Source organism: Schistocerca nitens, chromosome 7 (assembly GCF_023898315.1).
Source record: "Schistocerca nitens isolate TAMUIC-IGC-003100 chromosome 7, iqSchNite1.1, whole genome shotgun sequence".
In the NCBI taxonomy this organism is placed as follows: Eukaryota; Metazoa; Arthropoda; class Insecta; order Orthoptera; family Acrididae; genus Schistocerca; species Schistocerca nitens.
Window position 1 is genome coordinate 146,556,339 of NC_064620.1, and position 10,758 is coordinate 146,567,096.

General features: G+C 44.4%; 1 non-coding gene across 1 annotated transcript; it reads left to right on the forward strand.

The window, feature by feature from the left end:
• The first annotated feature begins 9,878 nt into the window (after window positions 1–9,878).
• Window positions 9,879–9,953, forward strand: Trnai-uau (transfer RNA isoleucine (anticodon UAU)). Its single transcript has one exon. It is a non-coding gene; the product is annotated as a tRNA-Ile (tRNA).
• The last annotated feature ends 805 nt before the right edge of the window (window positions 9,954–10,758 follow it).

The following is a 10,758-nucleotide window of genomic DNA, read 5'->3' on the forward strand; positions in this document are numbered from 1 at the left end:
GGAACCGCGCGACTGCTACGGTCGCAGGTTCGAATCCTGCCTCGGGCATGGATGTGTGTGATGTCCTTAGGTAGTTAGGTTTAAGTAGTTCTAAGTTCTAGGGGACTGATGACCACAGATGTTAAGTCCCATAGTGCTCAGAACCATTTGAACCATTTTTGATAACAGGCTTCAAAGTGGCACATAACCGTCGAAGGGTGTCGTTACCTGCAACCTGTATATGTGCCGTGACATAGTGTCGAATATTTGTAAGTACGACCATGTTTTTAGGTGCTTGACAATGGCGTAAAGCTGAAATTGCAGTAGCCGAGTAAGAATTTCTACAGCCATCGGGATATTACCTCTTTTATACAATTCGTGCAGGCTACAGAGCCAAATTACGAGAAGCTGAAACAGGTCTGAACTTCTAAAATGAACCGTTCCATCTACAGAGTACTGTACTCTGTACAGAAACGTCTTGAACAATCAGTTTCCGGGACCGAGACATCAACCCAGACGTTTGTTTTTCTCAGGCAGTTCTCTAAAATCCATCCCTGACTTACCAGAGTAAATGACAGAACATGTCTGTAACCTTTAATGTGAGAGTACCTCTTTCCAAATCTTGCCGATTTTATGAAGCTCGTTTATTATCAATGACTTTCAAGCCTTTGGCCACCATCTGCTAAAAAAAAAAAAAAAACCTCTGAAAATTGGATAACTGAAACTGGGCATTGACATGTACAATATTCTGCAGTAACGATGTGTGCCGTTAATATTTTTTTTATTCATAGATCGTCCTAACTGCCGAATTGGTTCAGATCTGTCGCAAAGAGCGGAACACATGAGTCAAAGCCAGAACCATTGCATAAACAGCCATCGCCATCGTATATTGCTTTCACATATACACTACTGGCCATTAAAATTGCTACACCAAGAAGAATTGCAGATGATAAACGGGTATTCATTGGACAAATATATTATACTAGAACTGACATGTGATTACATTTTCACGCAGTTTGGGTGCATAGATTCTGAGAAATCAGTACCCGGAACAACCACCTCTGTCCTTAATAACAGCCTTTATACGCCTGGGCATTGAGTCAAACAGAGCTTGAATGGGGTGTACAGGTACAGCTGCCCATGCTGCTTCAAAACGATACCGCAGTTCATCAAGAGTAGTGACTGGCGTATTGTGACGAGCCAGTTCGTCGGCCACCATTGACCAGACGTTTTCAGTTGGTGATAGATCTGGATAATGTGCTGGCCAGGGCAGCATTCGAACATTTTCTGTATCCAGAAAGGCCCGTACAGGAAATGCAACATATGGTCGTGCATTATCTTGCTAAAATGTAGGGTTTCGTAGGGATCGGATGAACGATAGAGCCGCAAGTCGTAAAACATGTGAAATGTAACGTCCACTGTTCAAAGTGCCGCCAATGCGAACAAGAGGTGACCGAGACGTGTAACCAATGGCACCCCATACCATCACGCCGGGTGATACGCCAGTATGGCGATGACGAATGCACGCTTCCAATGTGCGTTCACCGCGATGTCGCCAAACACGGATGCGACCATCATGATGCTGTAAACAGAACCTGTATTCATCCGAAAAAATGACGTTTTGCCATTCGTGCACCCAGGTTCGTCGTTGAGTACACCATCGCAGGCGCTCCTGTTTGTGATGCAGCGCCAAGGGTAACCGCAGCCATGGTCTGCGAACTGTTAGTCCATGCTGCTGCAAACGTCGTCGAACTGTTCCTGCAGATGGTTGTTGTCTTGCAAACGTCCCCATCTGTTGAATCAAGGATCGAGACTTTGCTGCACAGTCATTGGATACCGACCAACGCGAGCAGCAATGTCGCGATACGATTAACCGCAATCGCGATAGGCTACAATCCGACCTTTATCAAAGTCGGAAACGTGATGGTACGCATTTCTCCTCTTTACACGAGGCATCACAACAACGTTTCACCAGGCAACGCCGGTCAACTGCTGTTTCTGTATGAGAAATCGGTTGGGAACTTTCCTCATGTCAGCACGTTGTAGGTGTCGCCACCGGCGCCAACCTTGTGTGAATGCTCTGAAAAGCTAATCATTTGCATATCGCAGCATCTTTTTCATGTCTGTTAAATTTCGCGTCTGTAGCACGTCATCTTCGTGGTGTAGCAATTTTAATGTCCAGTAGTGTAATTTGTGGATTTGTACGGTAATTTACAGGTGATAACTGAATTTATGAGAGGCAAAAAGGTTCTACTTAATAGAAACCACTGGATAAACAGTGGATTGAAATCTTCTACCAGTGCTCGTGTGAAAGTTTTGTGTAAAGTTGCAATTTTGGAAAGATCATTGCAACCCTTCAGCCTGTGTCGTCCGAACAAGACACAGCCAGGGCAAAAGCACCACAGCCGCAAAGATGCGAGCTGGTTTCAGTGCCATAGAGAATTGCCACTTGTGCGAGTTCCACCAGCGCCACGGGCCGCGTTGAGGACGAAGATATCGACTACGCCTCGGCCAATTGCCGGCCGAGTACACTCCGCCAAGGACCGGACGACAACGCACAGAAGCCTACTCAGAAGATAGAAGAGCAGCTCTCTCCCACTTAGTGATAAATCATCGTCCAGGACTGACTTTGACAGAGAACGTCGGCCGGCCGGTGTGGCCGAGCGGTTCTAGGCGCTTCAGTCCGGAACCGCGCGACCGCTACGGTCGCAGGTTCGAATCCTGCCTCGGGCATGGGTGTGTGTGGTGTGCTTAGGTTAGTTAGGTTTAAGTAGTTCTAAGTTCTAGGGATACTGATGACCACAGCAGTTAAGTCCCATAGTGCTCAGAGCCATTTTAGAGAACGTCGTTTAGTGAACCCTTAGAAGTCGACAGACAGTTGTCGTGAATTGCATTCGCTATGTACTGTCCTTAGCGACGATAACTTGCACTTAGCCATTGAGGGCCCTTTTTGTGTTATGCTACATGCAGCGTCGCAGACTTAATCATTCAACAAGTGACAAAGACAAGTAAACCTTTTTAACTCATTTGGGTAAGTTTGTTACTAATTTGTTGGAGTGTTGTAGAACCTTCGTTTCCCTATTCTGTTACCTGACTCTAGGGCCTAGCTGAGTAATAGTGGCAGGGAGAAATTCTGTTAGCGGCTTACTGCACTAGAAGCCGTTTCACGAACTCACAAACTCGGCCTGCCGTAACAACTGTGGCAACTCGGCCTCTACAGTAATAGCGACGAGGCCATTACGAAATTGGCGACGAGTGTTTACAAAAGTTATCAAACACACTTGAGAGATAAACAAACATACCAAATGATGTTACTTTGTCAAAAAGTGACACAGTGGGATCATGACGGGGCAAAAATACGGATTAAATGTTACAAAAAAAGTAAAATCAGCAGCCAAACACTGCTAATCTACGAGGGCAGTTCAATAAGTAATGCAACACATTTTTTTTCTCGGCCAATTTTGGTTGAAAAAACCGGAAATTTCTTGTGGAATATTTTCAAACATTCCCGCTTCGCTCGTATAGTTTCATTGACTTCCGACAGGTGGCAGCGCTGTACAGAGCTGTTAAAATGGCGTCTGTAACGGATGTGCGTTGCAAACAACGGGCAGTGATCGAGTTTCTTTCGGCGGAAAACCAGGGCATCTCAGATATTCATAGGCGCTTGCAGAATGTCTACGGTGATCGGGCAGTGGACAAAAGCACGGTGAGTCGTTGGGCAAAGCGTGTGTCATCATCGCCGCAAGGTCAAGCAAGACTGTCTGATCTCCCGCTGTGCACAGCTGGGACTCCTGCAATGGCGGAGCGTCGAACACACTCGTTCGAGATGATCGACGGATCACCATCAAACAACTCAGTGCTCAACTTGACATGTCTGTTGGTAGTGCTGTCACAATTGTTCACCAGTTGGGATATTCAAAGGTTTGTTCCCGCTGGGTCCCTCGTTGTCTAACCGAACACCATAAAGAGCAAAGGAGAACCATCTGTGCGGAATTGCTTGCTCGTCATGTGGCTGAGGGTGACAATTTCTTGTCAAAGATTGTTACAGGCGATGAAACATGGGTTCATCACTTCGAACCTGAAACAAAACGGCAATCAATGGAGTGGCGCCACACCCACTCCCCTACCAAGAAAAAGTTTAAAGCCATACCCTCAGCCGGTAAAGTCACGGTTACAGTCTTCTGGGACGCTGAAGGGGTTATTCTGTTCGATGTCCTTCCCCATGGTCAAACGATCAACTCTGAAGTGTATTGTGCTACTCTTCAGAAATTGAAGAAACGACTTCAGCGTGTTCGTAGGCACAAAAATCTGAACGAACTTCTCCTTCTTCATGACAACGCAAGACCTCACACAAGTCTTCGCACCCGAGAGGAGCTCACAAAACTTCAGTGGACTGTTCTTCCTCATGCACCCTACAGCCCCGATCTCGCACCGTCGGATTTCCATATGTTTGGCCCAATGAAGGACGCAATCCGTGGGAGGCACTACGCGGATGATGAAGAAGTTATTGATGTAGTACGACGTTGGTTCCGACATCGACCAGTGGAATGGTACCGTGCAGGCATACAGGCCCTCATTTCAAGGTGGCGTAAGGCCGTAGCATTGAATGTAGATTACGTTGAAAAATAGTGTTGTGTAGCTAAAAGATTGGGGAATAACCTGGTGTATTTCAATGCTGAATAAAACAACCCCTGTTTCAGAAAAAAAATGTGTTGCATTACTTATTGAACTGCCCTCGTACATCTACATCTAATAATGCTTCTTACTTCGTTTTTTGCTGCAGCTTGCCACCACTCCAAAGCAACTTTACCATAACGGCAAACAGCCACATTCACGGGTGCGACATGGGATAAATGTAATTTTAATTGTGAACAGACATCTGAAGATTAACCTGCTAGTTGTAAACCTGAAATATATACCGTCGTTAACAGTGACTGCTGGCTATTTTTATTTTTTTTTATAAGTAATATACACATAGGTTCTCTGTTGAGTAATATGCTAATTCAAATCCCACTCTGTGTGCATTGCACAAAATCAAAAATGGTCAATACTACAAAACATTTCTAGTCATATTGTATCGTCTTCTGACAATCAAAGAATATTTATTTTGGTAAGAGGCGGAGTGTAGATGGTAAACATTGCAGATTAAGATCAAGGTAGATATGAAACGAAATGAAAAGACTTGCATAAGATACGCATATTCAGGAATATCACATCTATTTTTATACAATATTGGAGTTTCTTTTTAAAAATGACGCCGCTTTTTATCTGGTTTGGATACATAATCCTCTAATGGACTGGCTACTTACAACAGGAATTATAACAACCACGAAAGAAACATTGAACAGCTAATTGTTAACTTACGTAATGGTTTTACCTGTCTGAAAAATGTGTTTTGCAAATTATTATTACAGAATTGAATTAATTTAATGCTTATTCGTCATGTACACAAAATACTGGGAAAAGTTTATCCCTAGCTTACCTGGAAACGTCACTTAGGACCTGTTTTTGTGAAAACCTATTTCGAGTGTGAGAAACCGCACCATTTCTATAAGAAATGAGGAACTGAAATCACGTCCATGGCAACTGTAGTAGCCGTTTAACCTGATACGTACAACAGCACGTGGCGGAGGAAACCAACGCTATCATAACGGAGACATCGCTAGCTGTTGATTCGAGCATCCCACATGTGCTCTGCAAATCAGTTACTGTAACATGGCCAGGCAGGTATGCCCGTGTTCGCGAAGGAGTTGTGGTTCAATTCAGTAGGGATCAGTGGAGCAATGTCATACTGAATTCATAAACTTCTAGCGAGAATCTTTGTAAACTGTGTATATGATTTTCCGTACTGCGTAAATGTTTTCATCAGATGCTTTAGTCAGTAGCACACGATCACTGAAACAACAATCCAGATCTTTTTACAACATTTTTTTATTAATTTTCGAAATTCGGTAATACCAGTCAAACAAAACTCGGGAGCCGGCCGGGGTGGCCGAGCGGTTCTAGGCTCTTCAGTCAGGAACCACGCGACCGCTGCGGTCGCAGGTTAGAATCCTGCCTCGGGCGTGGATGTGTGTGATGTCCTTAGGTTAGTTAGGTTTAAGTAGTTCTAAGTTCTAGGGGACTGATGACCTCAGATGTTAAGTCCCATAGTGCTCAGAGCCATTTGAACCAAAACTCGGGAAACGAGAATTTTTGACTACTGCACTGATACGAAATTCTTATTCTTGTTAGCTGAAACTGCTGTTAAACACTTCATAATCGTATCTCTGATCACAAGACGGAAATGTTTTTACTGTCTGCTGTAAGAAAGCAGACCGATCAGCGAAAGGTACCAAAGAGCTTAATGTTCATATCCATCACAGAATGAGAAAGTACGAAGATACTAACGATATCTTGTAGTACGAAGAAAAAAATAATGTGTAAGTGACCAAAGCACGTAGTATCTAACCCTTTTTTTTTTCTTTTTTATCAAAAATCGTTTCCACTTTCGTAAAGAGCCCCAATGTATTTCTTTTTGTGCACCTTGTTTGAAAACGACACTGAAAGCACGAGATGTTGTACGGGAAGCCTGGAGGTACAATGTGGAAACAAGACCACACGTCCCATACCATCAGCCATTCACATTCCAGAGCACCAAAAACGCGGAGACCAACGTATACCATTACGCCAGCATGACCGCAAATATCATTAACAATAAAATTTTGGAAAATTCGACGACTCTCTGTAATCTAAAACAAAGGAAACTTAAAAGTTAGGAAAACACATAAATTACCCACTACTGTCGTAAGAAAGCACAATACACGTTTCAGGAAGCCGACACAGTTATGTAAGCTAATGCTAAAATAAAAGAAGCACAGATGGCTGTCGTAATGTGAACGTCCTGACACGATGCATGTGTCTACACAAGGAAGTCGTCTGCTAAACCCATTGCGATTCCCTTTACCTGGCTCTAGGAATGTTCCCAAAGAAAGCAGTTCAACGCATTTGGTCCGTCTGTCGCTTCGCATCGCTCTCCATGTGTTAGATACTCTGTACCGACATTCAGTTGCATATCTGCACAGTAATATCCCCAATTTGCTCTTCCACTCAACCTCTACAATACTAAATATGTGGCTCGATCCGCGCTACAAAATATCTTGCCATCGTTTCGGCATCAAGGGCAGAGGAAAAGAAACGATTTAACAGTCATGTTTAACGAATCAGGTTCTTGCCGGGAGACAGATGTTTCTAGACAGTTCGTCCTTGAATTACGCAATAGAAATCTAATGCATCGACTGCCCTTGACCTGGCCTCAGCATGCACCCATCAAGAGTTATTATCGCTGGTCGGGAAATTACCGTCGTCGTACTGGCAAACAACAATTTTGTGACACAATGTAATTCAAAGTAGTGTCGCTTTTTATGTTTGAAACATTCTGTGCAAACGTGGTATCATGTCTGTGCGTCTGTGTGTGTGTTCTTGTGCCCACGTGTGTGTGTGTGTGTGTGTAAGTTGTAGCCTCGCCAACATTCTTCTGCTACAGGCCACGTGGAAGAAACCGTTTGATTTACTCACTTGTTTTGCTGCAACATCTGCTACCTGGTTTTCCTCCTCCGTTTGTGTCACTTCGTCATGAGACCTGTAACTGTTTGACAGCGGTTGAATATCTTCCATATTTATTTGTTCTTTATCTGTATATATCCCACAAACAGTGTGTAACTGTATGTGGAAAGTGTAGAGTGACTTTTGTGAAAATGTCTCATCGAATACTAAAATGAAAAAGAACTTTTGTTCTATTTCTGGAGTTCAGATGACAAAGATTCTCACCTCTTTTGTTATAATGTATAATTTTTAAAATCTTTGGGACAGAGAAGAAATATTCAACCTGAGGGAAACCTATCACTGAATTTATTTCATAAATTTTACTTTAACAAAACTTCTAAGATGCGCTTGTTATTAACAAAAGAAAGAATTGTAAAGTATCGCAGGCACGCAAACTTGCATTCAGTGTAATGGGACATAATTTTACAAATGAATATTTTTGTTTCCAGGATGAATTTTTTACTATGCAGCGGAGTGTGCGCTGATATGAGACTTATCTAAATGTATGGTGTCTGTTCTTTCGGACAGATCCGAATTATATGAATGCATAGTTCCTGTTATGGATTCATATACCTGATTCGCCTCGATGAGAAACGAATCGCCGACCTGTGTGGCCGAGCGGTTCTAGGCGCTTCAGTATGGAACCGCGCGACTGCTACGGTCGCAGGTTCGAATCCTGCCTCGGGCATGGATGTGTGTGATGTCCTTAGGTTAGTTAGGTTTAAGTAGTTCTAAGTTCTAGGGGACTGATGACCTCAGATATTGAGTCCCATAGTGCCCAGAGCCATTTGAACCATTGTTTAGAAATGAATCCACCATCTTCACTGTCGATGTCCAGTTACGTTCGATCTTCTGCGGAAATTTCAAAGCAGCGATACGAGGACACGTACGGCGTCTGTGGATGATTGGCGCTATGTGGGACTGTGGGTCGGTCCGGGGGGCTACAGAGATTGCCCTTGCAAGTGCATTTAACACTGTGTTCGGGTGGCGAAGTGGTTAACGCAACTGCACGAGATCCCGGGCTCGAATCCCGGTCTGCACACATATTCACTCGGTGCAGCTGATTGCACATGATGCAGATGAAGTTATTAATAGTTCCATTCTTTCCTTTCCTTTCATTTCTCCCTTATTCACCTCAAATATACATAATGGATATGAAACTTCTTGGCAGATTGAACCTATGTGCTGGACCGAGACTCGAACTCGGACCCTTTGCCTTTGTCTGGAAAGTGCTCTTCCAGGCGGTCTCTCCAAGCACGACTCTCGAACCTTTCCTCACAGCTTGGCTTCCGCCAGTACCTCATCTCTTACATTCCAAACTTCACGCAAGTTCTCTTACTTTAGTGACCAGCGCTCTTCGAAGAAAGTAGTGCTAGTCCCACAAGTTTCGCAGGAGAACTTATTTATGATTGGAAGGAAGGTGTAGGGTGTATAATAATTATCTGTTATTTATGGTTGTTCAAAGCAGAAAAATACGTAAAGACTTTGACACGTTAAGCCACAATATTCGGAAGCGGCAGCAGTCAGCACGTGTGCGACATTGGTCACGTTTCTGCCCAACGTGAGAAGGGTATATCAACGACCGAAGAGTCAGTCGCCGCCCTACGAACTTCGTGACATTGGCAAAAACACCAAATAAATACCTGCGACGAACGGGTCTGAGGTAGTCCTTGGAGGAGGTCCTTCGAGGGGATAAAGATGACACGAGGAAATGCCGCCCGGATGGAGGGACCGATGAATGAAATTATGATTAAATACTGACCTTTAACTGCCTACAGGCGTTGATGAAAATCAACGGGGACAGTTGAAAATGTGTGCTCCAACCGGGACTCGAACCCGGTAGCTCCTGCGTACATTGCAGACACTCTACAATTTTTTTTTTATTTAATTATTTTTTGTTCATTGTTGATCGTTGTGTTTGGTCGATGAGGACGTCACATGACATCCGGTCAAGTTCGTTTGTTGATCCCTCCACTCAGTTTTTTAGTACAGAGGTCAACCAGCTCTCTGACAAGACTGTATCCGAATGAGCCACCGAGGACACAGACAATAGTGCGACTGCAGGGATTTATCTCTGGCACGCTCCCCGTGAGACCCACATTTTCCAGCTTTCTGTCAACACACTACATTTGTAGTGCCTCTGCCCACCATACCCATAACTAGAGGAGGTCAGTCTACCGGGAGATTGAGCAATGTGAGTGCATCAGTAGTGAAGAATATCATTGGCCGGCAAGCCTTATCTATATGAAGATGGTATCTGTTCTTTCGGACTGAGCGTGCCAGAGATAACTCCCTGCAGTCGTACTATGCTCTGTGTCTTCGATGGCTCAGTCCGATAGAGCGTCTGCCATATAAGCAGGAGACCCCGGGTTCGAATCCCGGTCGGGGCACACGTTTTCAGCTGTCCCCGTTGATACTTATCAACGCCTGTAGAAAACTAATGGTCTGGATTTCACTGTAATTTCATTCTTAGCTGCAAGATCACCAATGGTATCTGTACAGATATAAGCTTCATATAGGAAGGACCGATGATTAGTCAGATGACGTCATACTTCGCTACAAGTCTGCGCAGAAGATGCCGTTCCAGATTTTACCAGAAAGAAGTTCATGTGGTACTTACCCAAGTGGCTGGTGAGGACGTACGGACTGCGCCCTCACTAAATGGGTCACCTGTGAACATAGAGGTTGATGAACTCCACCAGAAGACGCCGAACCTGGTTCGATTCTGGGACGGAGCATTCCGCGCCACGCCGTATCCGCTTGTTAATTGTGCAACGAGTGAATTCACAAGGAGAAGACGGCGCCGCCGCAGCTGAGAGTCACGGCTACGGTACTGAGGGAAGGATACGACGCAGCGTAACTGGTATCTGCAGCCGCTAGGAACTGAGCGAGTTAAAACGCATTGTATCACTCTGTTTAAAAGGATCTATATGTCTCACTAAATAACTGTTAGTCAAAGCATCGATGTTTCACTCACACCTCTGAGCCAAGGCAAGAGCCAATTCCACCGCCCACAAAGTGTCGTTTTCCTTCCTTCATTAAGAGCCATTACATTGAGTCAATGACCTTTGCTCCACTCTGTCACTGACGCACAATATATAGTGTAACTAAACCTCGGCCCGCTACATAGGAGATGAGGTACTGGCGGAAGTCAAGCTGTGAGGACGAGGTTTGTGTGTCGAGTTTAGGTAACGC